The sequence below is a fragment of the Apium graveolens genome, chromosome 10 (genome assembly GCF_009905375.1).
Source record: "Apium graveolens cultivar Ventura chromosome 10, ASM990537v1, whole genome shotgun sequence".
In the NCBI taxonomy this organism is placed as follows: Eukaryota; Viridiplantae; Streptophyta; class Magnoliopsida; order Apiales; family Apiaceae; genus Apium; species Apium graveolens.
The window spans coordinates 178,502,861-178,527,745 of NC_133656.1; the positions used below are offsets into that span (position 1 = coordinate 178,502,861).

The following is a 24,885-nucleotide window of genomic DNA, read 5'->3' on the forward strand; positions in this document are numbered from 1 at the left end:
ATGAAGACCAACTTACAATGTCACTCCCATTCCTAAAGTTGATTGAATTAATGCAATAAAAAAACAGAAAGTCGATTTAATCCTTTCAAGTAAGCAAGAATATTCTGCACCTGCTTTGTGCATTCACTCCTGCAAGCTCAGTAAGTTATGGTTCATCATCTTCTGAGATCTAATCTGGTGTTTTAACATTATCATTTTTTCTTTTAACTTTCATCTATCCCTTCCCAATCTCAGTAAGTTTTTATTGGTGTGATTGTGAATTTGTGTAGTCAATATCTATATCTAGCCGCATTTGTCAATCAGCATCAGGGATTCAATTTTTATAAAGTTCAATGGATGTGGACAAGTATGAGCTTGTAATGGATATAGGGGTCGGGAGTTTTGGTTTGGCCAGGCTTAAGAGGAACAATGAACCAAAGAACTGTTTGCCGTGAAATTTATTGAAAGAGGACCAAAGGTAAGCTATCTTTTTCTACCCTTTTCATATTAAAAATTAATAATTTAGTGGTAGCTGATTTGAAATCTTTACCCTAGTAAATGTGAGAGGCAAGGTTCGCAATACTTTCATCTCTAAAAAAAATGAATAAGGTTCACAATACTTTTACACCTTATATTTGTCAGCCTTAATAAGTTTTCTTGGATTGAGCTCAACTATCTGTTTGCACTTAGGTGAATGAGAATGTTGCGAGAGAAATCATTAATCATATGTCAATCAGGCACCCAAATGTAGTAAGATTTAAGGAGGCAAGTTTGTTTATCATTTCAAGCTAACTCTTAATATGTCATGGTTCCATACTTCCAGGTCTCATGGTAAAATGTTATTTACTCTACTCACCGTGTGGATTATATTTTACAGGTGTTACTGACACCCCACCCACCTTCTAATTGTGATGGAATACGCTTCTGGAGGAGAGCTCTATGAACGCATTAAAAATGCAGGAAGATTTTCTGAGGATGAGGTATGTTAAATTTTCTTATTAAAATTTCAACATTTAAGCAGCTGCCTGAATCTAGTTTGCAATATTAGTATCTTCAACTTTTAATCAGCAAGTGGTTTTGTATGAACTTTCAGGCTAGGTACTTCTTCCAGCAGTTGATATGAGGTGTAAGCTATTGTCATTTTATGGTAAATAAAATCTATTAGGAGCGTCCTGTATCTGTGCAAATGTTCATTCTCTCATGTATAAATTCTCACATTAATATCAAAATATGGTTGTCTTGTAGCCTTGTGTTTAGTAACTAGGTCAGTATGTGGATCCTTTAATAGATACAGAGCTTAGAAAAGGTAAATGCTGCTCCAAGTTGAGCACTAAAAGCAACTACCTTGATGTTTCTTCAAAGCTCGCGCTATTTAGTTAAGGGGCAGTTTAATGAATCAGTACATCAAGAGACTTATTATTTTATAGAGGAAATACCTTCCATATGTAATAGATCATGTTGGTTATGCATTATGTTTGGCAGCAAATATCCCACGGGGACCTAAAGCTGGCCAATACCTTACTTGATGGAAAAGAGTGAAAATATGTGATTTTGGCTTCTCGGTGGTAAATAATCTACTAATGATTAGAGAATTATTACTTGACCTGTTATTTAAAGTTTTTACACACCTACTTTTATGAAGTCATCTCTGCTCCATTCAAAACCTAAATCAATTACTGGCACTCTGCAATACATTGCTCCAGAGGTTCTTTCTGGTACAAAATATGATGGCCAGGTAAACCTTAAACTATGCATGTAGTAGTTTAAAGCTTACTACATAAGGCGCATTATTTGTATATTATAACGTTTTTTAAGTTGTTTATTCTTTAGAGTGCGCAACATTTACACTGCATAATCCAAAAAATAAAGCTTCCCTCCACATATCCGCAATATTAGTCATCACACATCTATTTCTCTCGGTATCTTTCCTTATTTACCGGTATCACTTTAAATTTATCAAAATTGGTTTCAACCAATTTTGCTACATGGTCATTGTTTAATCTGCTATGTAAGTGTGGCATGTCTATGCTAGTAAAAATTTCAACCCATGCCTGCTGAACCATCTTTTGCTTGCATTTGAACCATTCAAAATTTTTAGTCAAGCTGCCGGACGACAAACCTTGCCCGACTGCAAACCTTGTAAACCTCTGTACACATTGTGCTAAAATATTCAGGTTTAATGACCTTTTGAATCTCAAGATTTGCACCAATATACTCATATGCTCTTGTATTATAAAAACGTTTCTGTTTGTCCCTGAGAGCACATGCAGCGGCAGACCCATTTGGGTTCTTGAGATGCGCAATATGTCATGGAAAGAAAGAAGTAGAGACCCACAACATTGGAGTGAATTTAGAAAAGCAGTCTCGTCCAACCACCCCAGGCCGGACTACTTTTGTTGTTTTTTGTTTTTTAATTATTATCTTTATCCTACCGCATATCTTTTGCATGTTTTCTTTACTGTCAAAAAATAATGTTAACGTTATTATTATAACGTTTACTTATAAACTGTAATATTTCTCTCTTATAAATACCACTTCTCAAACCCCTATTATTCACACTCCTTCTCAAAAAATTATTAGCAAAATATGAATCCAAATAATACCACATCTTCGAATCAAAATTCAAATCCTCAAAATCCAAACCGTCAATTTCCATATTCATATCCAAATTTTTATTTTCCAAACCCACAAAATTTAAGCTTTAATTCTCAAAATCTGAATTCTCAATAACAATTTCCACATTCTCAAAATTCTCCATATCTATTTTCATATCCTCAAAATTCTCCATATCAATTTCCATTTCCTTCGTTTTCAAATTCACAATTTGAAACCCAACAAACACCTATCAATTTTCAAAATTCTCCCGCAACGCAAGTCCCGGCCTTTGATCACGAAAATATTATTGATCTAAATGATGATTGTGAGGAAATCGAAGAGGTACGAGAAATTACTGGTCAGTGGAAGTGGGTTTAGGATAAACTCTTAATCAGTGTATGGTTGAATGTGTCAATTGATCCACTAATCGGTACTGATCAAAAAGCCGAAGCATTTTGGGACCGAATTCATCAGTATTGTGAAGAATATAATATTGGTGATTAAGAGAGGAATTGTGGCAATGAAAAAAAAGATGGCAACAAATAAATGAAGATGCTCAAAAATTTGGATCGTGTTATAATGAGGCTCAACGAAATATCGGAAGCGGTTCAAACTTGGACAACATAATTGAAGATGCTCATGCACGTCATTTAAAATATTACAAGAAGAAGTGTAACTTTGAGGGTCATTGGCGTGAGCTTCGTAAACATCCCAAATGGAGAAAACATGCAACTAGTGCAAGTTCTAAAAGAACTAAATTAAGTAGTTCTGGAGCGTACTCATCAGAGGGAAATAATGATACACCAACATCTGATGATTGTGAACCGGTTCCCTAAAGGTACAAAAGCTTCTAAAAGGAAGGGAAGGGGGAAGGCGACAACTGCAGAAGTTGAAGAGTATGAATCTTTACAAGTTAATGACTTGAGAAAGATGAACATAATGGTTACAATAAATTAAATTCGTCAAAAAGAAATTGAGACGCGACAAAAGGAGCTTGAGGCGAAGCAAACTGAGATGGATTTACAAGTCATTTTGGCGGATACTACTAAGATGAATGATACTCAACGAAAGGCTCATGCAAAATTGCTTGAGAAAATTATGGCAAAAAACTAATGTTTATCTTTTCTTGTTTATTTTTATTTATTTGTAAACTAGATGTTGGAAGTTAGTAGTTATTTTTATTTATTTGTAAACTAGCCATTCGAAGTTAGTGGTTGTTTTTATTTATTTGTAAACGAGCGTTTGGTGTGTTATAGTCCCGTTTTACAATTATACGTAGTCCGGCACGCTTTTGGGACAAAGTAGATCTTGGAAAAATTATTAGGGCATGCATCATAATACATAATATGATTGTCGAAGATGAAAGGGACACATATACCACTCGATTTGGTCCATTACCGACTTATGATGATGCAACAAATGGATTATCACAACTAAACTTAGGTGAAGACCCTTATGTGCCGTATGAAACATATATTCAAAACAACATACAAATGCGTGATAAACGGGCACATCGTCAGCTACAAAATGACTTGGTTGAACATATCTCGCAATTCCAAGAGAATCGTTAATTTTTTTATTATAACGTTTAAAATTTAATATTTTTTTGTATGCTATTTTTTATTTCATGATTTTTAATAATATGATGCATTTAATTATTGGGACATGTTTTTTTATTTAATAATATTTTTAAAAAATTTAATCACTTTAATTTAATTATTACAATTTTAATATTAATAAAGTAAATTTAAAAATCAAATTATGAAATTATTTTGTTAAATATATATAAAATAATAATAATAATAATAATAATAATAATAATAATAATAATAATAATAATAATAATAATAATAATAATAATAATAATAATATTAGAGGTCCTACGAAATCTGGAAAATAGGCTTTACACTAGAGGGATGGGGGTCATTTTTTCCATAAACCCACATGGGGATGATGTGCAAATTATGTCAGTTTGGGGAGGGGAAGTGACCCCAACAGTGCGGTTGCTCTGAAGTACACTGAAACGTATCTTTTAAATCTTGGACTGCCCGGTTTACACTGGTTTTTTTTTATCCCGATCCATCGGTTTTTCCCCGTTTAATGATTAAAAATGTACATTTTCAGTATTTCATGGGCAAGAATAAATATTTTTGTAACATAGGGACATATGAATATATTGGTGCAAAATTTGAGGTTCAAAGGTCATTGAGCCAAATATTTAATATTGAGCAATGCTGCGTAGTTAGAGCAATGTTGTATTGTGTTAGACAGGAACGGGTTGTATATTCATGCATCTTTTGGGCATTTTGTTCTGGTAAATAAAGACTTGCTTGCTCCTGTCATAAACGCAACATGCATATATAATAGAACTCTTTTCATATCTTATAATGCATGAGATGAATGCATTCACCCAAGATTATTATCTCACTTTGATCCATTTTATTTTCAGTTGGCAGATGTTTGGTCATGTGGTGTGACATTATCTGTCTTGCTAGTTGGTGCATACTAATGAGAATATTCTGGTCAACAAGATGAAAGTCAACAATAAGTTGCAAGTTCCTTTTAGCCAAATAAAGCCTTATTTACTTGACAAAATTCTGTTAGAAAGCTAGCTGTCATTTTAGAGTATATATATAGTTTAGCTATAGTCTCTTCATTTTCAAGCTTGTAACAAATATTTCACTATGGGTTAGATGTATACACATTCTTGCTCTACAAATATATTTGATATAAGCTATTAACTCCATTAATATCATAGTACAAAAGTTGTTATGGTATCAAAGCTTACGATCGAAGCAACATTACACTTCCGCATCGCAAATTTCGTAAGATTTCTTGTTTTTCTTGAAGTTTCTTAATCAATTACGAATCAGATTGTTGTTCTTGTGATACATCGCAATTAGGTCTGAGTATTGTGTTGACTTCACAAAATCTCTTGTTCTTCTTGAAAGTTTCTTATCAATTATGAGTCAGATTGGTGTTCTTGTGATAGATCACAATTAGGTTTGAGTACTGTGTTGTTTTGTGGATATATCGTACCTTGGAACATCATCTGCATACTGTTATCAATGGCTTCAAGTAGTAGTCGAAGCTATGCTAGTATAATGAGGAACAATAATTCCAATAATAATGTGAATGATGTGATAAATGAAAATATGGAGGAGAATAGTGAAGAAACTGCTGAAGTAAATGATCAGAATTTTCTCAAGAATAATTCTCATCCACTCTATCTACAAAATATGGATCATCCTGGACTCTTGTTAATCTCCAAAAAGCTCACTGGTACAGAGAATTTTAATCCACGGAAAAGATCTCTTTCAATTGCTTTATCAGTAAAGAATAAGATTGAGATCATTAATAGAACAATTCCTAGACCATATGAGTCTTCTCCACTTCATTCTCAGTGGGATCGTGTAAACGACATGGTGATTAGTTGGATCTTAAACACCATATCAGATGAAATCAACAATGGAATGGATTTCGTAAATACTGCTGAAGAAATGTGGAATGAACTGAATGATCAGTTTTCAAGCATCAATGGTCATAGGGTCTATCAAGTATTGAAGGATCTTCATGCTTTGGAACAAGGAGATAAGTCTGTAGAGATTTATTATCATAAGATGAAAAATATGTGGGATGAATACACTGCCTTAGAGCCGGTACTTCCATGTAAGATTGGTTGCAAATGTGAGACACACAAGCTTCAAGAGGAAAGGGAACAGAGAAAGAAGCTTTTGCAGTTTCTAATGGGATTAAATGAGAGTTTCTCATCTGCTAGGGGACAAATTTTGATGATGAGTCCTTTACAATCCATTGCCCAAGCCTTTTCTTTGATCAAGCAAGAAGAAAGACAGAGACAGGGTGCTCAGATTCCTACATCTTTTATTACTAATGCTAGGTTTGGCCAATATAATACTGGAAATTCTTACAATCCACTTGTTGAAGGTTCTGTACCTAGAAAACCTGTCTTGAAGTGCTCTTATTGTCAGAAGGAAAGTCATCTGAGGGAAAATTGCTTCAAAATAATTGGGTATCCACCAAAAGAAAGAGGTAGAGGAAAGTTTGCATCAACTAATAATGTCAATCTGTTGCTTCCTCTGGTACTAAATTGCAGAATTAAACTGTTTCAACTAATGCACCTAGTAACAATGGATCCAATGGTGGGAATAATGCTGATGTTTATCAGTCACAGTCACAGACCTCTTTTGAACAACTTCAGCAGTAGGTTAATCAGATGGCAAATATGATGACACAGATGGTCAACAACAACAACAAAAATTGTTTCACTCCAGAGGATCATGTATCTAACAGTATGGCAGGTTTGGCTTGTTCAATGCTATCTTACTCTGCTATAAGCCTTAAGAATGTTTGGGTCATGGATACCGGTGCTTCTCATCATATGAGTTGTGATAAGTCTCTATTTCAAGATGTTCATAATTCTCTAAATCCTATTCATGTGGCCTTACCAAATGGTCAAATTATTAAAGTGAATCATGTAGGAACTGTCAAGGTCACCTCTTATATCATTCTTCGTAATGTCTTGTTTGTGCCTGCATTTAATTGCAATTTGCTTTCTGTGAGTAAACTCACTCATGATTCTGGAATTAAAGTCATTTTCTCAAAAGACCATTGCATTTTTCAGGCCCAGCACCAGCTGAAAACTTTGGCCACTGGTGCTGAGAAAGATGGTCTTTACTACTTCACTCAACCTTCTTCATCTGCTGTTTTTCCAAATTTATTCTGTAACTTGCATGAATTCTATGTCACAAAAATCAGATACCTGTAGTAAACTTTGGCATTTGAGATTGGGTCATGCCCCAAATTCTGTACTTAGTTACATTTCTGATATTCACAAACTCAGTTCTTGTAATAAAGATTGTCCTGTTTGTCCTATATCAAAACAAACCATGTTGAGTTTTCCTCATAGTAGTTCTTTTCATGCTGCTTCTATTTTTGCGTTAATTCACATGGATGTTTGGGGTCCATATCATGTGGCCACAAATGAAGGTTGCAGATACTTCTTAACTATCGTAGATGACTGTAGTAGGATTACTTGGACTGCTTTGATGTCTAGTAAGCAGCAGGTGTTTCCAAAATTTTAGAATTTTGTTGCTTATGTGACTAATGATTTTAAAACTTCCATCAAAGCCATAAGGACTGATAATGGCAGTGAGTTTGTGAATGCAGATTTCAACCATTTTCTTCTTATACATGGTATATTGCATCAAAAATCTTGTACTTATACCCCACAATAAAATGCTAGGGTAGAGAGAAAGCACAAACACTTACTTGAGATGTCTAGATCCTTAAGGTTTCAATCTGCATTACCACTCAAATATTGGGGGGAGTGTCTTCTTACAACCACTTATCTCATAAATCTTTTACCAATACCTGTCCTGAACAATAAAAGTCCACATGAGATTCTTCACAAATCACCCCCAGATTATTTACACTTAAGATCTTTTGGCTTCTTATGCTATGCTTCATTACATTCAGGGGATAAATTTGCTCCAAGAGCTATTCAATCAGTATTCATTGGTTATCCTTATTTGTAAAAAGGATATAAACTCCTCAGATTGGACAATTATTCTGTCTTTGTTAGCAGCATGTCAAATTCATGGAACATATATTTCCTTATCATCTCGAAAATTCCACATCTGTTTCTCAAATTTCTACCAGTCCTTGTACTTCTTACACATTCATGAATTGGCTTTCTCATGAGTCACCAGAACAAAATATTGATATGTCCCTTACAACAAATCCAGAAATTCCTACTAACCTACCTAATGAACTCAATCTTTTGACACCAAATTATTCTTCTACTTTTCATGATAAGTCAGAAAATTTAGAATTTGAGGGTGGTTCATTACAGTTAAATACACATCCTACTCCTCCTGTGATCAGGCAATCTACTAGAATTGTGACTAGACCACAATGGTGGTCAAATTATCAAGTAAACTATACAAAATTGGAGGTGCCTTCAGCTGTGTCTCATCCAACACCTTCAGTTGTCAATGATTCTTTGGATCCTCTGTCTTTACACCTTACAAATCATTCTTATGATTTTGATTCCCAGGAGACTTCTGCTTATGCTCACAATTCTACTGTGATTTTTAAACCTCATAATTATCATCAAGCTATTAAAGATTCGAGGTGGGTGGAGGCAATTAACAAGGAATTGCCAGCCTTGGAAGCAAATAACACCTGGACCATTATGCCACTACCTCCAAATAAAACTAAGATTGGTTGTAAATGGGTTTTTAAGGTTAAATATTTACCAAATGGTGAAATAGAGAGGTTTAAAGCTCGTTTGGTTGCCAAGGGATATACCCAAATTGCAGGTGTTGATTTTTATGACACTTTTGCACCTGTAGTTAAACTTGTTACTGTTAGAAGTTTGTTGGCTGTTGCTGTTGTAAAAGGTTGGCATATTGAGCAGTTAGATATCAATAATGCCTTCTTACATGGAGACCTAAGTGAGGAGGTATACATGGATATTCCACAAGGATACTTTCCAGTTGGTTTTACTGACTTAAGACATCTGGTTTGTAAGCTAAACAAGTCTCTTTATGGACTTAGACATGCATCTAGATAATGGTTCATAAAGCTTGATGCATGCTTATTGGAGGCAGGTTATGTTCAATTTATGCTAGATCATTCACTGTATACTTTCAAGTCTGATTCTAGTTATGTTGCAATTGTGGTTTATGTGGATGAAATTCTGTTATCTGGAAATGACTTTGAGTAGATTAAATCCCTCAAGTCTCTCTTACATTAGAGGTTTAGTATCAAAGATTTAGGTCCAGTAAAATTTTATTTAGGATTGGAAGTGCATAGAACTGCACAGGGCCTATTTCTTAGTCAGCACAAGTTTATTGTCGATTTATTGAAGTCTGCCAATATGGAGAATTGCAAACCTTTGTCAGTTCCAGTTGATCCACATATTAAGTTGTATGATAATGTTTTGTCAGGTCCAATTGTTGGGAATGCATCTTCTTACAGAGCACTTGTGGGAAAGTTACTTTATTTAACTTCATCCAGACCTGATATTTCTTTTTCAGTATAACTGTTGAGTCAGTTTTTACATGCACCTAGACTTGCTCATGTAGCAGCAGTGGAGAGGGTTCTTCGTTATCTACAACTTACTTTTGACCATGGTCTATTTTTCCCTGCTACTAATAACCTCCATTTTCAAGGGTATAGTGATAGTGATTGGGCCGGGGATCCGGGTGACCGAAGATCAGTTGGTGGTTATTGTTTCATGCTTGGACCTGTGTCCATTTCCTGGCGATCCAAGAAACAGTCGTTAACATCTCGAAGCACATGTGAAGCTGAATACAGGGCACTATCGGATGCATCTTGTGAAATTATATGGCTCAAAAGCCTTCTTCAAGAATTGGGAGTCAAGATTACTGCACCTGTTCACTTACATTGTGATAACAAGGCAGCTTTAGATCTTGCTGCAAACCTAGTCTACCATGCTCGTACTAAGCATATCGAGCTGGACTGTCATTTTATCAGAGAAAAAATAACGTCTGATTTGGTTGATGTATTCCAGATCACTTCAAAGGATAACACAGCTGATATTCTCACTAAAGGCCTAGGCAAAATGCCACATTGGTCTTGTTCAGCAAAGTTGGGACTAACCTTCCTTAATTCGTCCTCAATTTGTGGAGGGGCTCATGTAATACAATCAACAGATGGCAAACATTTCATGTGCAGATGCTTCAGTTTATGGGGGGTTAATGAGAATATTCTGGTCGACAAGATGAAAGTCAACAATAAGTTGCAAGTTCCTTTTAGCCAAACAAAGCCTTATTTACTTGACAAAATTCTGTTAGAAAGCTAGCTATCATTTTAGAGTATATATATAATTTAGTTGTAGTCTCTTCATTTTCAAGCTTGTAACAAACATTTTACTATGGGTTAGATGTATACATTTTCTTGCTCTACAGATATATTTGATATAAGCCGTTAACTCCATTAATGTCATAGTACAAAAGTTGTTACATATCCATTTGAAAATGAAGAAAAGCCTGAAAATATTGAAAAAACTACACAGGTAAATTATTCTTTAGGTTCATTGAGTAATATAAATACATAATATCAAGTGCAGTTTTTTCCTCTCCAGCGTATACTGGGTGCCCAATACAAGATCCCTGCCAATATTGACATATCTGAATAATGTAGGCATCTTCTTTCTCGCATATTTGTTACCCCTGCAAAGGTACATCCAATTTTTCAGTCAAGTAATCTGAATTACAAAGTAATTTCTAAAAGGATATTTACTTATACAAGTTTAATTTCGCTTGTATTTTTAGTTCCATGTAGTGACTGATGTGAAAAAGTTCTTTCCAAGTCTCCTATGTTATGCACTTGCTCAGAACTCAATAGTTAAATGCCATGCATTTGTTGTTATTTGTTTCCTGTCACTGGAAACAATTTTAGTAAAAATGCCTAAGCTTTTTGGCCATTTTACATATATCTAATTATCTTAATTATTATCAACTAGTTAATAACCCGTACGAAGTACGTACCAGGTTAATTTATTTAAATAATTTCTAAAAATCATAATAATATGGGTGCTATTTTATGTCAAAATGTTCAATTTCTACTAGAAAAACCCAACCTAAACTATCCATTGGTGGAAAGGATTGACCAAGATACCCACTAAACACGAATATGGGTAATACGTGTACTGAATATACATCACGAAGATGTATATTTTGTATATATCTAGATATACACATGTCGAACATGCATGTTTTTATAATTTTTTTAATATATGATAAGCTTGTTGAACATTAGTATTCAGCAAACTCAAAACTTTAATTGTGCATTAGAAACATTTCTATAATTCAAACGAAATATTAGTAAGCATAAGTTGACCGGTATTTTAACCACTATTCCACGTTAATATGTATTTCTGGGCATCCGGTTTTAAAAGTGGGATAATCCGTGCATTTTCTCATTATACATCACCATTATTTTCTGAATATATTATTTATTACATTATAATTGATTATTAAAAAATTATAATATAATTCTAATAATCATATTAATTTATTAAAAAACAAATTAAGAACTGCACAATCTAGAGGTGAAATAAGGTTAGAACAAATTGGTAATTAAAGTTATTGTGAATTTTATTTTTTAATTAAAATTATTTTAAGTAAAGTAAAAAATTGTAATAAACATGTGATAAATACATTATTTGCGTTAAAATTATAATAAAACGGATTATAATAATAATTTTAACAATTTTATTATTTCATTAAAAAAATGCTATAGAGTTATATAGAGTAATATCAGAAACAGGGGAGCACAACAGCGCACACGCACACAAACTCGAACCACACACACACCAAATACACAATCACACACACACGAATACACAGCCACGGACACGCCGCCACCATCTCGCCGAAAAACCGGGGAAGGGCGGCAATACACGGCCATAGCTGAATTATTCAGGAGAGGCGACAATCAACAGCAAAACATTCATAGGTGCATACACATAAGCATATATATAAACAGCCGAATGAAGAGTCGAATGAAGTAGAGGCCAAAAGCAATGGCCGAAAATCATACAACAACCAGGATGACTCACCTGAACCGAAATAATAGAGAAGAAGGGGAAAAGAAGGGGAGAGAAGAGAGTGAGAGAGAGGAGAGTTCACAGAGAGATTGGGAGAGAGAGGAGCAGAGAAAAAAAAATTCGAGAGAGATCTGTTGCAAGAAGAGAGAGAGAGAAGAGGATAAGAATAATAGTGCTTATCTGTTTTTTCTGTTTTTAATTATCGTAATTTAACACCGCATTCTGATTTTAACGAACCATTGCGCAGACGACAATAACCTGAAAATTACCAAGTTAGTCTTAAAATTTTCTAAAAATCCCGAAACTAATAAAACCAAAATTTTAAAATTTTTTATATTATTTTTAAAACGCAACTCGTACCCGCAATTCACAATTAACGAACCAAGTTGCACTTAAAACAATTTCAGAAAATCACAAAAATAGTCTTAAAATATTATAAATATCCCGAAGTTTATAAAAACATAAATTTCGTAATTTTAAAATAATTTCTGAAACATAATTTATACCCACTTTTATCAATTAAAGGAATCAACGCGTGGGTGAAATTAATCCCAAAAATTTCTAAAATAATTTTAAAATTCTCATAATATTCCAAACTTATATAAATATGAGTTTCATAATTTTTTAAAGAATTATGGAATTAAATATGGATTTTATAAATAAATGCAATCAGAAAATCATACAAGGCTAAATAATTGATGAATTATTGATTTCTAAATTTTATAAAATCCTAAAAATAATTATTGTAATTATAAAACCATAAAAATAATTTTAGAGACATTCCAAATATTTATGCAAATAAATTTGTATTAAATTCACTTTTTAAAAGTGAAAGCAATTCAGTACAACTCAATAATTAATTACGCGAACAACCTTATACATCAAAAATCACACATGGCTGGTAATAAAATAACACATAGCTGACAGAATCTATACTCATATTTTATTTATTTAATAATTCCCTAGTTACACATTTAAATAATATGAAAATACACGAGCCGTTATATTCTTCCCCCCTTAAAAAGATTTTGTCCTCAGAATTTGGTCTAACTAAACAAGTGAGGATATTTGTCAAGCATATCTGACTCTAATTCCTAAGTAGACTCTTCTACTTGAAAACTTATTCAAGCGTACTTACTATAGATATAAACTCATTCCTGAGGTTTTGATCTAGGTTCTTAATTTTGTTCGTACATACTATCTTGATTCAAGTCGAGGATATACTCCTTCGACACAAAGACGCGAAACACACTAGGAGTATGCTGCAGCTATGGCAATAATGCTAGCTCTTAGATGACTTTACCTGATTTTCTCAGTATCTTAAACGGTCCACTATATTTAGGACTCAGCTGCCCCTTGGTTCGAACCTAATCAACCCTTTTCAAGGTAACACTTTTAATGATACCATCGATCCTATTTCTATCATTCAGACTATTTCAATACAAGTCCGTGTTCTTTGTCTGAATCAACACCACTGTGTCTTCGGTTTGCTGCACTAACTTAAGACTTAACAACTTCTTCTCTCTTACCTCATCCCAGCAAAGCGGGGTTCTATGCTTACATCCAAATAAGGCTTCATAGGGTACCATTCTCACACTAGCATGATAACTTCCTTTACCTGAGTCGTCCTCTCACCTTTACCATTTGTCTGGGGATGGTAAGCGATACTCATATTTCACTCAATCCCCAAACATTCATCTACTGTCCTTTTGGGTGCAACTTTCCTTTCCATTTAAACTATCCAATTCTTGATTCATACTTTTTTCTTAACACTTCTTGATTCCTTCCACTCATTCTAACTGAAAAGTAATCTCATGCAATTACTCCTTATTACCTCTAGGTACTTGAATTTCAATTTCTAACTTCTCCATTTTTTTGCTAACTCTTCAATAATCTTAATAATATTCAATTTTCTTTTCTACTCAAGGCATTTGATATTACATTGGCTTGTCCTGGATGTAATTAATAGAACAATCATAATCCTTCATCAATTTCAATTTAGAATTCATACTTTGAAATTTAGCATACCATTGATGCTTTTTCAACCTTTTTGTAGGGAAATTTTCAGGTGTTCAGTTTGATCTTCCCTAGTCCTGAAGGGACGGGGATGTTATCAATAAATACAATTACAACTTACCTGAGCACTCCTTATACACTACGTCCGTATAATCCTATAGACGACTGGTGCATTTGTCAATCCAAATAACATCACCAAAAACTCACAATGTCTATATTTTATTCTGAACAAGGTCTTTAGTATGACCTCAGGCTTAACCTTCAACTGACGGTAACCTGCTATGGGTCAACCTTCAAGAATCAACACACTCTTCTAATTAAGTCATATAGATAATCAATTTCATACAGGGGTTACTTATCCCTGTTTATCAACTTTTCAAACTTCCGATAGTCAGTACGTAACTTCATATACCCATTCTTCTTTTCTATAAATCACATTAGTGCACAACACAGAATACACCTTGTCTCATTATTCCACCATCCGACAATCTTAGAGTTTCCTTAACTAATTATTTGATTCCTACTAGCCCTACAATACGGGGCTTTTGACACCAGGCCGGCTATGTGCAGTAAACAATGAGAAATTCTATCTCATGCTCTGAGGTAATCCCGGTAAGTCATCTGGTAAAACCTTTAGGACTTCACTCACTATCTGCATCTCTTCCGACTTAGGTGCTTCCTTCTTGATATCTACGACATGCGCTATCTATGCCTTGCATTCTTGCTTATGCCCCCGGATACTCATCCTAATATTAGCTTCCGTTAATATTATAATTTGCTTATTCTGGTAATCAATCATTGCCCAGGTTCCTTGTCAGGGTCTTGAGCAGCTGATCTTTTAATTATAAGTCTTAGCCTTGGGTGTACTGGACATCAAACCTTTTGGTGCACTACCTCCCATGCTATCTTGAGAAACACTTCTACAGTTCTTGGCAATATGCCCTACCTTGCCACAATTATAACATGTGACTCCTAGATTTTCCACTTTACACTCCGATGCGTAGTGCCCTTTTTGTCCACATCTGAAACATTCACTATTTGCCTTACACACTCCAACATGGCTTTTACCACATTACTTTCACTCCGATATAGGTGACCTGACCGACTTAACTTGGCTAGAGCTGACTGGATGTTATTAAGCCTGTTTAAAGAAAACTTTGTCCTCTAAGTTCTTTATTCTTTTTCCTTCCAACCTTTTTCTGAGACTTCTGGTTGGATCCTTCTTGACCTAATGTTTCTTCCACATCATCTATCTTTTGCTTCTATCTTCTTTTTTCCCTAGCGGCTAAATTCTGATCAATCTCAATTACCAAGGCGGCCCGAACTATGGAAGGATATGTCTTGAGTTGCAATGCCACAACTCCACTATAAATTTCAGGCTTCAATCCTTGTTAAAACCTCCTTGCATTCTGGATCTTTGTACTTACATACTCCGGAACTAATCGCGCCAATTCTGTAAAAGTGGCCTCATACTTCATCACACTTCTTTCACCTCGCTTCAATTCCAGAAACTCAATCTCTATTTGATTCCTCACACAGTCAGGAAAATACTTTTAAAAAAAATAACTCGGTAAATCTAGCCCATGGAACAGGGCCTTCTCCTTCTAACGCTCTGGTTGATTCCCACCAGTAATTCGCTTCATTTTTCAAGAAATAACCTGCATAATCAGTTTTAAAATCATCGCTTACTTGGACAAGGTTGAAAGCTTTCTCCATCTCTTTTAACCATGCTCCAAAAGCCACTGGATTAGATTCACCTTTGAACTCAGGGGGGTTTAATACTCTGAAAGGATTTGAAATTAACACCTTGGTTCACTCCTTGCTGTTGGTGCTGCAACAGTAGTTGCTGCTGCTGAACCTGTTGGATTAACTGTTGCTGTTGTTGTTGCTGCAGGCGCAACAAATCCGGAGTCTCATATATAACTGGAGCCACAGCAAAACTACTACTATTTCCTTTAGACTGGCTATCTTTCTTGGGTGGAATCTTCTTGAAATATGAAGATGAGTTTATTCAAAACATAACAAGAATGTCTGACAGAAAATATTACCGTCTAAACGGTGCATCTGTATCTGGAAACTGCTGCCCAATCAACATACCCATGTTCTTAATATCAGGGTGCATTTATAATTGAGATCTAGATTAACAGTACTAGCAACAATAGCAACGATGACAGTAGCAGAATCATCAATAGTACAGGAAAACTGAATTATAAAGAAACTAAATACTATAGCATAACTTTTCAATATAACATCAACCGACTAACTTCCCATCACTACTCAATTGCCACAGCATCATTAATCTGATATACTACAAAACTTGGCTGGCTATATTAACCATCAATTATATAGAACAAACTAGTAAATCAGGTCAACTTAAGGAACACTGGACTCTTCTAGGCACCTTAGTCTCAATTTCAACCAACCATTCCTCTAAGGATGATTTCTTATCACCCGCAAGTAATCATCAACCACTGAATTACTTTTCCCGAGGCTATAACTTCACTGATAGATTTTGAACCTTCGCTACTACCCTTATTCGTAAATAACATTCGGATATAGGGCTTTCATTCTTTCCGACAATCAACTTTTATTTACTTTCAATAACTAGGAATGTCTAATTACAGAAGTCACTGGAGAAATTCATTATAATGGAATACCAAATGAAATTTCAAAATCAAGGAAATCAAATGAGAAGGAACAAGAAAGAAGATGTAGGTATGACTGAGAGCAACCATACAAGTACATATGATGGCCAGTCTTAGTACCGCATAGCTTACAACACATAATTCGATGGCGTCCCACCAGACCCTTTGTCACACAGACAAATATTCAAATTATATGCATTGTTTTCCCCAATCAACCGAAAGAATCACTGAGGAGAGAAACAATATTTAGATAGAAAATTCAGAAATAGGAAGGGAAAATCTGATTTATAATGAAATCAACAAGACCTTAAGTTGCTTAACTCGAGCTTTGACTTTCTTACGGGAAAACAAGCAACTTATAAAAAGGTAAACAATTACTTAGGAAATACAATGCATTTCAAGAAAGGTGTGAAAGGTTCAAGATTATACAACAGTACTGATCCCCATACTTCACGAAACTTGGTTGTCATAGCAGCCATCGACTATTATCATACTATCCGAACTCACCGGGGTCACACACTCGGTCCAGTAACGTTCCTTGACATAGAAAATGTGATATTTAAGAATGACGTTGGTTTCTCTTCAGCTGGCATATCAAGGTCCGCTCGGAAGCTAAATTCTCACAATCAGACTCGTTTTCTCGAGAGGGATATCTAAACCTCTATCGGCATTGCCAACGATACATATATACGAGGGAGACCTATTAAAAGCTAGGGCAGTTCCAGCCAATCCTCCATAGACGTCAAGGTTACGCTTTCAAAACCCTCGACTGAACTCATAGACTTGCTCCTCTGGTTGAGTTGCTGACTCACACCATTATGTAAACTTGTAAGTCATATGTCATAGCCTATTTGTATTTTCGAGGATTCAACTCAACTCAAATAAGAATGTAATAAGTAAATAGTGGATCGACCGTCAGAGAGATCTCGCAAAGTAATATCTGTCAAAGGATTCAGAAACAAGGTTCATCTACAGACTTGAGGAGTTAATTCACTGGAAGAAGTTCAAGAAGTTGATCATGCCTCAGTGATATAAATCAAGATCGTGGATTTAATCAAGTGGCAGAGATCTCGTCAGAGTATCATTAATTACAAGGATTTAATCTGAAGAAAATCAGAGTATCAAAGTCAACACATGAAGAAACGTCACGGAAGTTAGTCACTCATGAACCAGACAGTACATCGAGTGTCAACGTTGAAGTGGTGGAATTGATTCATAATTCTCAGTGATTTTCAGAAGATTTGCAGAAGAATGGTTGCTGCTCAAGACTAGAATTAATTCTCTATTAATTAATTAAGTCATCTAATTTAATTAAGAAAATAAATTATATCTGCGAAGAATAATTTATTTATTAATTGAATTAATTGATTAATTAATTCTGAATTAATTTTAGGAATTTTCAGAAGTTTAATTGGTTTAAAAACAGTCTTAAATCAGCAAGACAATTGAAAATGAACTAGCATGACAATCTGGATTGTCATACCGATTGTCATGCCAAGTCATTTCAATTGTCATACTGAAAGTTACACTAGGAAGAAGATTGTCTTGCTAGTTCAACTGATTGTCTTACCGATAGTCATTGTAGTTCAATCAGATTGTCTTGCTAGTACAATTGAAAGTCCTACTGAAAGTCTTGCTGAGCTAAAGAGATTGTCCTACCGATTGTCATTGCAGTTCAAGTAATTTTGTTGGATTGCATACAAAAAGAAAAAGAAGCAGAAGACATTCATACACTGAAAAATACAAGAACACAGCAGCCGCCTAAGAAATATTTTATTGTTCTCTGCTGAAATTCAAAGATCAATTTCTAGATTGCAAAGTTAAATCCAATCAACTAGAAATCTTTATCTTGTTCTTGTGTAACAATCTAGCGGATCAAAATCCCTAGAACTTAATCTCAAATCGCGTTTAGCATTTGATTCTAATTATTGCAAAAATAGAAAAAGTTCATGTCGAATTTATTCTAGATTTGTGATAATTGATTTGAGATTAATACCTTGTAATCGATACAGTTGTTGTAACACCTTTCAAGTTTAATAATATTTTTATTTAACTTGAATTTTGTTTCACATTTTTTATTCCGCATTTAATTCGATTATTCGGTGCTGTTTGTATTCAACCCCCCCTTCTACAAACACATTGGGACCCAACAATTGGTATCAGAGCCTTCTGATTAACGAACAAATCAAGATCCTAGACTTTTGTGATTTTTCAACTCCTTGAATTTTTATTTATCCAAAAATTCATAATGACTTCACATAAAGTTGAAACCGTTAAAATTCCACAATTTGATAAAGAGAATTATATCATGTGGAAGAAGAAGATGCTCTTATTTTTACAAGTTGCAAATCCCAAATATTCAAACTTGTTAAAGAAGGGTATAAAAACTCCGATGGTTATTGAACCGGAGGTAATAATAGATGGTATGGTGACTACTAAAGCTAGAACCTATCCAAAAGAGCCCGAAGATTTTACTCCTGCTGAGAAGGAAGAAGCCTCCTTGGATGCCAGCCTTCAATTAATATTAATTGATTCCCTTGATCCCTTGATGAACAGACATGTGATGAACTGTAAAAATTCTAAACACATGTGGGAAACTATTGAGGTAATTAATGAAGGCACAGAGGAAGTTAGGGAGAACAAGTTGGAAATCCTAACCTCTGAATATGAACATTTCAAATCATATCCAGGAGAAGGAATTACTGAAGTGTTTGAGAGGTACAATGCGTTGATCAACAACCTGAACATCAATGGAAAGTATTATTCAATCAGGGAGGTCAACAAAAAGTTCCTTTTAACACTGCCAACTCATCTTGAACATAGAATCACTGCCATTAGAGAAGCTAGAGATCTGAGTGAGATTTCTTTGGACAGGCTCTATGGAGTGTTAAAAACCTATGAGTTGGAGCAGATTCAACAGAAGGAAGTCTACGGGAAGGATAGAATGGTCAGCACATCTACTGCACTTGTAGCTGAAGGTCAACAACAACAGCAATCTCAACAATTGGAAAGAATGGTACAGTTTTCCAAGGGTGAGGAAAATGAGTTAGTAGCAGAATATGATCCTCCTACTATAAATCAATCAAGTGATGATTTTTACTCCTTGGAAGAGCTGGAGCAATTGGAAGACGAGTCAATGGCCCAAATTGTCAAGAGATTCTCCCATGTCAGATTCAAGAGGAATCCCAAGCTTAAGTACAAGTCCAACTACAACAAATTCCAGAAAGGTGGATCTTCATCCTCTAACACCAGCAGTGGTGGATACAAAACAGGGATGGTTGATCGGAGCACCATTAGATGCTATAACTGCAATGAGTTGGGACACTTTGCCACAGAATGTAGGAAGACAAAGCAAGTAAGAAAGAACTCTGAAAGGGCTTATCTGGCAAAGGGAAGAAGCTGGGATGATACTGATAGTGAAGATGAAGAAGAAGGAAATCTTGCTCTTATGGCTGTTGATGGAAAAGCTTCATCGTCAAGAATAGAGGTAAAACTTTCTGATGCTGAAATGGTTTATCATCTAAGAGGTAACTTAGATTGTGCACGTCGTGATAATGAACTGTTAAGTTTACAGATCACAGACCTTGAGAAAGAGGTCAATGAATTAAGACTTGTGCACATTAATCAAGACAAATTAAAAGAACAGGTATATTTTCTAGAGAATAGAGTTGACTGTTATAGAAAACTCGAAACTATTCTCAAAGACAAGATCACCGGTCTTGAGACTATGGTTAGAGCCTACTTCAATTCTTGTTCGAAGGCTAAAGAGTTCTACAGTAAGCAAGCTGTTAATCAAACATCTGGAATAGGTTATGATTACAATGCTGCTATTGGAGAATTAGGCATAAACTCCCCTCCTCATGTCTGTGCTAAAGGGAGGGAAGTACCACATATGCTTAAGGGTGTTGATGAACCCCTCTATAAAGCATCAATTGCTGAACCATTTGATGCGACCTCTTCTGTTATTCAAGAAGAAATACGTGCTGAGGATCATGCTAATGAGAAGATTGTTTCCAAGTCAAGTGAGTCGAAAGTTCCAGTCAAAGTTGTGAAAGTAACTGAGACTAACTCAGACACACATGAGTTGGATAACAATAATGCCATGTCTACCATGCATAAATTGCCTGCTGTTAATCACTCTCATAAAGCATGTGGTGTTTCTAATTGTATGTCTTGTGCTTTTAATATGATGTATGCTTATTTTAATGATAAGCATGTGTCTAATGATAAGACTACTCCTCGTCAGCATGTGAATAACAAGAAGCATGATAGGTCTAAGACTGCTAGTCCTTCTAAGGCTAGAAAGGAGACATTTGTGCCTAAGCTTAAACAGAAATTTGTTAAGGCTGTTTACAAGGTCAAATGTTCAGTCATTGAGAAAGTTGAGACAATTAAAATTAAAAATGTTGTTTTGCCTGACAAAGGACAGTTCTACAAGTATGCCGGGCCCAACCAAGTTTGGGTTCTGAAGAAGGTCTAATCCATTTGAAGTGCAGGGCATTAAACAGGTGTAACCGGTAGTGTGGATTCTTGACAGTGGATCATCAAGATATATGACCGGAGATAGAGCCCTGCTATCAAATGCGGATTGAGAAAGCTGGCCCCCTGGTTACCTTTGGAGATAACAGTAAAGGTTTATCTGAGGGATATGGCTGTTTGTAAGCTGGGAATGTTATCATTGTAATTTTGTATATTGTGCTAGGTTATTATCAGGAAGCAGTATCCAACATATAGCATCAGTGACGAGACTTGGGAATATTACGACATATCAAGCACCTGCTGCACATTACACTTGGAATTGTACTCTAGTAAGATGTGTAGAAGTGTACTCCTGGTTGGTGAGTTAAAAGAGGAAGTCAGTGCACCACAGTTCATGGACTTTGCAGTAGCAGATCTATTGGACTATGCAATCTCTTCTTCACAATCTCACTTCAGGTTGGTATGAACTAGTATACTGCTCAAGCAATCGTCAACGACATGGTATGGCACTCTAACTGCAGCTACAGTTTTATATGAATAAGTAGAGTCGTCATATTAATAACTATCTTATCACTAGGCACAATCATATTGTTTTATATGTGCAGTGGTATATTTTTTATAATGCAACATAACAATTAGTATCTAAAGTACTTGACAAGTATCGGTCAATGATATCTTGTTAACATTATGTTGCAGATATTTGTAAGCTTTTGACATGAATGAGAATTACTTAGACTTTACCCTAAGTGATCAATGTTTTATCAAAAACTCATTCATATTGAAAAACAAAATTAAACTTCTTTCTACATTAGTGATTTCTTATGTCATGTAAAATCTTTTGAAATCACTATTGTAAATCATTTTCTCTCTATTACCATATATTCTGTGTTACAGGTTCAGTCTCCAATGACTTTCTTTCATTGACAGTCATGAGGTTGAAAACCCACAACGTCTATCCCAGACTGTAAAGACAAACACAAAAACAGAACCAACCAACACTCTCTTACCACTAAATGTAGTATGAATGAGCGTGAGGGAGATAGTGCCTAGTGCACCACATAAGGAAGGTTCTGTAGTCAACCCAGTAGCTCTGTCTCATACATAGATGAGTAGTATTTAAACCGAGACAACTGCTAGCCCCCATACATCTTCTCAAAAAGATGTAATGGCTGAAAAGGCACTAAAACAGTTACTAGATTCATTCTCTCAACAGGGTGCGTCTATTGAATTTTGCCTGTCGGCCAAGGTATCCGATGTAGTGTCACCACTTCAAACATAATCAATTCTTGATGCACAAGGAGAGGTTACACACACAAAGGATGAGTTGACGGAAACAAGAGTTTTGACCATTTTAAGGTCAGATTCGATTGTTCAAGGTTCGTTAGTGGACCAATTGCCTTTACAGGTGTTAGGAGAGGATACTGATCCAAAAGCCATATGTCAGTGGTCAGTGTCTACCTCCCCAGGCTTAAATCCCCTGGATGCATCTGCGGATAGTGGATCTGACATAGGTGCAGATCGGCAACTTGTTGACAATGATTCAGATATTACCTGATGAGTCACAAGGAAATGTCTTCACAGACATTAGAAGGGAACTTTGATCTTTATGCTAAATTCGTTGGATCATTGTTTACCTTCCCAGAATTCAAATCTGCAACCCTAAAAGGGAAACTAGCAACTTGTAAATTATGACTCAGATTCATCTGACGAGTTTAACAAGGATGGAAATTTGTGAACTCCCATTGCACCACCTGTGACCTCCTTAAGGATGGCTAAGGTGATTTTCCTTGCAGGTACAGCTGGATTATGGAGCTATGAGAGAAGAGTGATACACTTGTGAGAATGAGTGTAAACACGAGTGGAGAGAAGAGTGAAACACATGTGAGGTACACTAAAACACAATCACACACTCACAGTGAGGAAGAAAGAGAAACTACTTGTTATTTATTTTCCAACCAAGTGAAATATGAGAACTCCTTCAGACGACGGCATACATTCCTTCTTTAAGGGGGAGATAAAAGCTTAAGAAATAGTTTGGAGGATTACTCAACTAAGGGGGAGAAATAGCAGGGAGGAAGAAAAAGATCCTAAAAATGTACACTACACCACACCATTGTTGTTTCTAACTACGGATCCTATTGTACGGGAGCGGTGGTAAACACAAGGTGATTTCCTAGTAAGGGAAGAAGCAGTTAGGGGAGTACCATTGGTTTTTATCCGCGGATCCTATTGTACGGGAGAGGTGGTAAAACGAAGGTGATCTTCTTTAATCAGTTGATTCTCATAGGGGGAGAAGCAAGAGATATGGGCTTCTCAACAGGAAATGTGGTTGTACAAATGAAGATGGAACTACTTGAAGATATGTTCAGTCTAGAGGAACATCTACTTGGAATCTAGAAAATGTTAAATCTCATCCAGAACTTTTCTGCTATTTACTTTGCATGTATGTTTATATCTTTTTCTTATTTGTTAGTTGAGTTATCCTCTAGATATTTGTGTGTTATTGTCTAACAAACAAATAGGGGGAGATTGTAAGTCATATGTCATAGCCTATTTGTATATTCGAGGATTCAACTCAACTCAAATAAGAATGTAACAAGTAAATAGTGGATCGACCGTCAGAGAGATCTCGCAAAGTAATATCTGTCAAAGGATTCAGAAACAAGGTTCATCTACAGACTTGAGGAGTTAATTCACTGGAAGAAGTTCAAGAAGTTGATCATGCCTCAGTGATATAAATCAAGATCGTGGATTTAATCAAGTGACAGAGATCTCGTCAGAGTATCATTAATTACAAGGATTTAATCTGAAGAAAATCAGAGTATCAAAGTCAACACATGAAGAAACGTCACGGAAGTTAGTCACTCATGAACCAGACAGTACATCGAGTGTCAACGTTGAAGTGGTGGAATTGATTCATAATTCTCAGTGATTTTCAGAAGATTTGCAGAAGAATGGTTGCTGCTCAAGACTAGAATTAATTCTCTATTAATTAATTAAGTCATCTAATTTAATTAAGAAAATAAATTATATTTGCGAAGAATAATTTATTTATTAATTGAATTAATTGATTAATTAATTCTGAATTAATTTTAGGAATTTTCAGAAGTTTAATTGGTTTAAAAACAGTCTTAAATCAGCAAGACAATTGAAAATGAACTAGCATGACAATCTGGATTGTCATACCGATTGTCATGCCAAGTCATTTCAATTGTCATACCGAAAGTTACACTAGGAAGAAGATTGTCTTGCTAGTTCAACTGATTGTCATACCGATAGTCATTATAGTTCAATCAGATTGTCTTGCTAGTACAATTGAAAGTCCTACTGAAAGTCTTGCTGAGCCAAAGAGATTGTCCTACCGATTGTCATTGCAGTTCAAGTAATTTTGTTGGATTGCATACAAAAAGAAAAAGAAGCAGAAGACATTCATACACTGAAAAATACAAGAACACAGCAGCCGCCTAAGAAATATTTCATTGTTCTCTGCTGAAATTCAAAGATCAATTTCTAGATTGCAAAGTTAAATCCAATCAACTAGAAATCTTTATCTTGTTCTTGTGTAACAATCTA

General features: G+C 35.2%; 1 pseudogene; it reads left to right on the forward strand.

Moving 5' to 3' along the window:
* The first annotated feature begins 245 nt into the window (after positions 1–245).
* On the forward strand, positions 246–11,063 carry LOC141691350 (serine/threonine-protein kinase SRK2B-like; annotated as a pseudogene).
* The last annotated feature ends 13,822 nt before the right edge of the window (positions 11,064–24,885 follow it).